The sequence below is a fragment of the Montipora capricornis genome, chromosome 13 (assembly GCF_036669925.1).
Source record: "Montipora capricornis isolate CH-2021 chromosome 13, ASM3666992v2, whole genome shotgun sequence".
In the NCBI taxonomy this organism is placed as follows: Eukaryota; Metazoa; Cnidaria; class Anthozoa; order Scleractinia; family Acroporidae; genus Montipora; species Montipora capricornis.
The window spans coordinates 45,282,894-45,290,393 of record NC_090895.1 but is presented as its reverse complement, the minus strand read 5'-3'; positions in this window follow the sequence as shown (position 1 = coordinate 45,290,393).

Genomic DNA, 7,500 nt, shown 5'->3' with positions numbered 1-7,500 from the left:
TCATATTACACTCTAATCAGTTAAGTCTGTTTAATAAACTGTATGTTATAGTAAAAAATTGGATTAATATGCGCCTGAACTAGTGGTTACTATTTCAAAAATCATAAAAATCTTATCATTTTCTTTCTTGTTTGTATAATTTATTTTCACCCAAAAAATTACTCTCGCGTTTTTGAAGTGACATTTAGATATAAACTGATTCGAGACAGATTTTGATTGTTCGAATTATCGAGTCCTTTCAGATAATTTTTCTGGTGCACCTGATGAGGTCAGAGATCTTTACGGGTCCGCAAATGATCCCCAAACTGTACAGCAAATGATCCCGGAACGCAAATGATCCCCATTTTGGACCGCAAATGATCTCGAAAAAAATGTAAGGAATGGCATGTAGAGTAGAATGGTCTGTACAGAGAATTAATGTGAGTTAATGTGAATTATTATATGGCTTGTGTTTGTAGCCGATATAACGCGCGCTCTGATTGGCTAATTGTGACTGAATTGTCGGGCATTATTCTCCCGTAATGCCCACGGGCCGATTACGGGCTTATGCAAAAACAAAGCAAAAGGTACGTATACTTAAAAGCCATATAATAAACTACTGACTAACCGAGATAGCTCGAGCCGTACTAGGGAATATTGGCCCGCGGTCGTTTTTGTGCGCTCGGTCCGTACTGCCACGACCTCGGGCCAATATTCCCCAGTACGGCCCTCGCGCTCGGTTGGTAAGAAGTTATTAATGTGAAGAGCGCTTATTTTTATTAAAAATCACTTTAAATTGCCCACACAGGTTTCTGTCTCATTATAATTTTCCAGAAAGACTGAATTTTGTTTCTTACTACTATACATTTGCCACATTTAATTATCGGATGCAATCATCAAAAACTAACTTTGACGCAATTCTAAACTGATTGTGACCAGGGACCCGTTTTTCAAACCCTGCGTGTGTTTGCCAGAGTTGTTCGAATATTCCGACTGTTTGTTTTCGTTTCGTGCTTCTGCAGTCACTGGTCATGCATGACTGACACCCAAATACATTTGCATGCTCAATACGAAATGTCCCTGAATCGAAGCCGCTGACAGTCCAGATTTTTCTAGGAAGATGGAAAGAGACTCTGCTCGCATTGTTCGAGAAACGGGCCCTTGGTTGCAATCAGTTTAAAACTGCGTCCAACTTAGTTTTTGATGATTGTGTCCGATAATTAAATGTGGCAAATTTATAACAGCGTGGTAAGAAACAAAAGTCAGCCTTTCTGGAAAACTACAGTGAGACAGAAAGAAAGCGCTCTTGACATTAAGTTGAAAATGCTTTAAGATATAAATAAGATTTAGACAGCCGTGTGGCTCTGGAGGTCGACAGGTACATATGAACGCGATGCCAGAAAGCCTAAATTCCAGAATCTTGGAAAACATCCACGACATTATCAGGTAGGTTATTCCATATCCTGACCGTGGTGTCGAGAAAAGTTCGGTCGAAAGAGGTAGCACTGGTCACAGGATGGAATAGAGCATGGTTTATTAGCATGGAAAAGGTGGTTTCGTGGTGTTGCGCTCATCACAAAAATGCCAGAAAGAGTAGAAATAATAAAAATGTGGCAAAAAATACGATTTGTAAATATATAAATTGTGAAAGCTCTTCATAACGTTAAGTTGATTATTAATCATTTTGCACTCACTTGGTATATGACCAGAAAATCCAGATTATTGTCTATTTCCACTAAAAGATCACTAATGCATCCTTAGCAGGGAATGAGAAGTTACAGTCAGATAAGTATTACCAAGCAATAGGCCTGGTTTTTGCTCCGATTAAAAAATCTATGAAATGGGGGTCGAAGGACTTTCCTGCTTGTGGAATGACACAATTACCCAGAATTCTATTTAAGCTTGAACGAGGCAACTTGTGAAGCAAGAGACTGGTCCTCGTCAAATCGTGAAGCGCGGCTGGAGGAAAAAGTGAGGAGAAAATTTCTAGCGACAAAGTAGTGCTTTTTTCGTTGTTATCCTCGTAGCAAAAAGCTGGCCTTTCGTGATTTCTGTCAGGAACGGTATAATGCGGTGGAGATCGGAACTCATCGTCGGGACTTCAGACTGTGATAGCTGTCATGCCAATCAGTCGGCCGAGTACTATGAACACACTATAATGACGTTTGGAACAAAGTTTTACTATAAGCAAGAACTAAGAGTATAGTATCACTCGTAAAGGCGCTGTTGCACTATGCAATTTTTCGGGCTGCAACTGTCTCGCATATCTTGCAACGATCAAAAATGTTGCGAGACCAGTTGCAGAAACCGTTGCAGAAAGTAGAGAGTTCTACTTTCCGCAACGAGTGCAACGAATTTTCTTATCCTTGCGCCGTGAAACATCTGTCCTGCAACTTGTATGTGTCGCAACGGTTTTCAGCACCAGCCAATGCCACATTTAAGGCGGATGAAGTTGCCAAACCCGCAGAAAAATGCTACTCTAAATTTATGAGATCATCAAAACGAGACAGGTTGCATGACAAGTTGCTCAGTGTAACACCCGTAAAACAATTAGTTTCGTACTGTGAGAACGTTTGTAGAAATGGCGTTCCGAGACAAGCTGCACGAAAAATTGTACAGTGTAACAGCGCCTTAAGGAAACTTGTCCTTTTATACAAAACTCTCTTGTGGCCCCACGTCTTGATAAAATCTTGCAGGGTATAGAAGAAGTGGGCCGCGCACAGAAAGCGCGTGGTTGGAGATAGCAGGCACATAGCCTGCTAACTCTACAGGGTGCAGAGGTTATGTTTTGGTTGCTAAAATGTCTTGTTCGTTATGGTGATAACATCGCTGAACAAGCGCTAAATCAGATTTACAGAATTAGGAAAAAAAAATGCAATTGTATTATGCGAACAAGGACATTGAACCATTCATGCTATCGTCAAAATTATTCAATTTCCTCCTCTTTATTGTTCCAAGCCTCGGTCACCAGGCTAAATTTTCTAAAAAAGATGATCGATCTGTGTCCTATGCGAGAAGACTAGACACGGTTCTTACGTTACGTTTATGACTGTAGAATCAACTGAAATTCCAATTTCCTTGTAAAAAAACAAAACAAAAAAACAACAACATATTTTTGGTTTGGTACTAGCCTGCGTAGCAGCCGTTTCCTTTCCTTTTCCAAACGCTCGCGAAGGGGACGAAAACTGCGAGACGAAAACTGCGAGAGATTGCGAAAAATAAGGAGTAGGGGGAGGGGGTGAGGCGACAGGCGCTCGCCCGCTTTAGCGCTCGCTTGTCCGATCTCCGCCTGGAAAAGGGAAGGAAACGGCTGCTACTTAGGCTAGTATGGTACGTATCGGAGAACCAGAACATTAACGCATGCGCTTACGAAATGTTTAATTTGAACAAGACATCGCGCCAGAGAGTCGTACCTGACGATTCCGCCCGGGACTTTGACCCGCGCATCGCTTTCGGACGCGGTTGGTCCTTCGCTGCTTTCAGATACTTACTTTCCAATCGGTAGGCAGTGCTTGAGAGGGAGAAATGTCGGCCCCTTAATCATATGAGATAGATCCCGTTCTTAAACACAGCTCAGTTCCGGCTAGTCAATTTAACGTATTTTTATGCCATTAATATTCTTCAAAAAAAGTCATTGTATCTTCCATATGGTACCCACTGGAGTCGCGGATTAAAAAATGTACGCACGCGCCCTGCTAAAGGTAACATACATACATACATACGTTCACAAACTTTATTTTGAATTTCAGATTAGCTACAAGAGCTAATATCTACATTAAAATACATTAAACATCCACATATAAGAAATTAACTTTTTCCAAGTTAGGCTAAATAGTTCTTATAAAAATTGTATTCACAGTGGTTTTAGGCTCTCTACTAGGTTCTTGAATTGGTTCTTATTTCCAAAAAATATATCTACGCTATGATGTGGTATGACTGATTTCCTCTCATCAGGACTCTGTGCCTTTATATTTCATAACCACGAAAAATAAGTTTTGAACAAGATCTGTGCAGTTTAAAATGCACTTTGTTCCAGTCGCCTGAGACTACAAGTCATGTTTTAAAAAACAGAACCTGTTTATTTTTTTAGGCTAACTTGACTTTTATGTAAGAGGGGTTTAAAATGAAATTTAGTATTTATAACCTAACAGATTCTTAAATTCTAGGTTCTACTATGCGGATGTTTACTATATATGATCCCGTAGACCCGCCAGCGCACAGCGCTCGGGAACTTTACAGATAAAAATCTCTCTTTCCTTTCTTGAAGATGGCTACAATGTTAGTGAGTTTCCAGTCCCCCGGGAGAATGCCGATCAGCAAGGATTTATTGAATAACATGGTCAAGGATGGCTGAGTTGAATTCACAAACACCGAAGCTAAATCCAGTCTGTGGTTAAGAAGCCGCACAAAAAAAAAAAAAAACAAAACAAAAAAAAAAAAAAAACAAAGACAAGAAGCCGCTTTCGAACCCCATTCGACCGTAAGTTCTTTACAAAATGGCCCGATCGAGGGATGAAATAGAACTCGGGAGAACTTACCGTAGGAAATGACAGTTACTCTCTGCTTACCAAAAGCTGTTTTATGTGCATGGCGTTTAACTATAGGCAGGAATTGAGTTTTGAGTGTCCCATAACTCCTCCACAAATTCAAGACCTGGTTGGTTCATACTCTTTTTCGGTCTTGGCTTTCACACTTTTTTGAAGTGTAGTCTTAAGCCACGTACCAAGTCTTTTCGTCTCCATTAGCGTGCGATAATGGCTAAAAAAGATAGTAGTACGATAAGAGCTTGAGATAAACTTTTCCTCATAATCGGAGGACAAAAAGATTTGTTTTGCAGCGGAACACTGCACTTTTGGAGTACCGGTAAGTGCAAAGTACAGTTCTTTGTTCCCTTACCATGTCCATGTTGTAATGTTGAAACTGAATTATTATAAGTGTACGAATACAGAAACCGATAAGATGACACCAAAGATTAAAAAGAAGTGTTGAGATGCGTAAGACAGAGCTTGAGGAGGGAAGGTATAAGTATCCTTTGGGGGTGGGTGAGGGGGGTTAAGCAAGGTTGAGTGCATAATTCAACCTGCGCTGCGGATCATGAATATAACCTACAGAAGGTTAACACGGATTCAACCTGAAAGCGGATTTTACCTGCAAGATATACCGGTACAGGTAGTGTACCCCTTCAAGTAAAATGTCCATGCAACTATACTTAACCGGCGGGGATTAGTAACGATTGTTTACAAAGATGGCCGGCTCGGCAGCAAGGTTCCTTCTTCAGAAATGCGTTTACTGCATTGTTTAAAGGGGCTAGGTCACGCTATTTTAGGTAATTTTGTTTTATTTTGTTAATTATGACATCTAAACGTCAAATTGGCAGAGCAAGAGTCTTTCATTTCCAAAATCACGGCCACATAACAACTGACAATGATTTTCCAGCTGTGTAAATGACATTTTGATATAGACTGATATAAATTTGAAACAAGGTGGGCCGACGTTTTTCAAATTTACCCAAATTCAATCCGTTTCAATCCTCTCCAGTTTTGTCCATCCATGTCCCTTCTTGGCTTCCCTGTGTTTTGTTAGAGTTCTTCTATATTTTTGATCAGTCCTTTTGATATTTTAGTTAATTCTATGACCATTCGATCAGTGCTGAAATTGCCTAAAATTGCGTCACCTAGCCCCTTTAAGAAAGGCTATCAAATATATGCAAAGCCTAATGTCTCTATTATCATTCATTTTTCTTCCTTAATTTTTATCTTTGCCTTTTTAATCAAGCCTGGAGGCATACTACCAAGGATCCCCTAACCCGCTCTATCTTATTTTTTGGACCTTGGGGCCTGAGTTTCAACTTCCCCATCTCACATGGTATTATTATTGAGGATTCCAGGAGATGGAAAAATCTTGCTCAAGGCCTTTGACCTTTTTAAACTTCAAAGGCCTTGAGCAAGATTTTTTTAAAAAGATCATTTGTTTTAAGTTAAATAAAATTATCTTTCTTTCTTCAATGAATCCGGCATTGTTTTATTGACGCTAAGCAGCTACCTGGCAACATCACAAGATGCAAACTAAACTACTAAAATTTATAGCAATTTTAGAAACAAAGGTACACGGTATAAACTATCATGCATTCAGTCACTAAAAGGTCTTTTAAGTATTATAAAGAAAATTTTAAGCGACACTTTGGCAGCTTACCAGCTTAAAAAGCTTGTGTAAGTTCCAAAGGTCTTCAACGATAAGGTTAAGTAAAGTTAAGAAGGCATAACCATGCATAGGAATAAATTGTGCAAATCATCGTGTTTGATATTTTTACAAGGCAGCAGTCCATAATCAGGAGAGTCCATCTTCACCACCGGGTCTCTTCGTCAACACACGTGTACACGATTCCATTTTTGGAAGGCTTAATATTGTTCATACAATGAAATTACTTAATTACTTTTTAAGATGACATGGTGCTGCACACGCAATGCTTTCTCTTTCAGTTACTAAACTAAACTGCTGACTTTGTCTACTCCTGAACTTGTTCATCGATCAGAACATAACAACTGAATGCTCCAGATAATTAGATTTTTGTAAAGTACGATATTAGCCAGATTAGTACCCATCATAGTTGGCAATGCAAGCCAAAGCGAAGTCGCTCTCGTCCCCCGAGGGTTCACACTGCTGGAGCTCATCCCGGTTTCTGTAGCATGAAGCGACTGAGACTTTAACTACTCATCCCTGGACGGGACGCTAAACCAAAGCATGCTCGTTCCCTGCAGTATGTCACTGTTGACCATCTGTACACGTGCACCCGAGTGAGGAGAGACCGTGCAGAGCAAAGTTTCCTGTCTTGGAAAACAGCAAAGCGACAACGCTGAGCCTTCAACCAGTCTGGCACACTGACTGAGCTTCCAGGCACAACTGCTCGCACAGGAGATCAAACACTTTTACTTCTTTAAAAAAATTCCCTTGGTTAGAAAACTGAAACTATTTACGTTTAATTATTTTAACACGTATATGAACTCAATAAAAGACTCTTGAACCTTGTTCATTACTTGTCTCAAGGCTATGCTCACAGTTATATATTGTTGGTTTATGTTGTCAACTAGCTGTGTATCAGTATAAGTTGCAAACGGCAGGTTGGTGATCGGTTCATGTTAATCCTTACATTTACTTTGGTTGTTGTTTTTTGGAAGAATGCGATCCGTGTCATTCACAATGCCCTTTTTTCCCGCGATCTGCCTCTCGTGACAACTTTATATTGTCGTCAGTTGCATGTTCATTTTATCTAAAAAATACTACATGGTAAGGAACTCACGATACAAGATTTAGAGTATCCAAGACTTTGGCCCTCATCAGTTATGGTCAAGGAAGACAGAATCAACGACAGACATTATTTCTAAGAACCAACCGGCTTAATCTAGAGTTTTAACGATAAACAATCTCAAAGACAGAATCTCGGGAGAAGGGGCAGGGGTGGAGAATAAATGAAAGGAATGTGCCGTGAGCAATTTCAAACCTTGAGACTTACCTTGAGGTAAT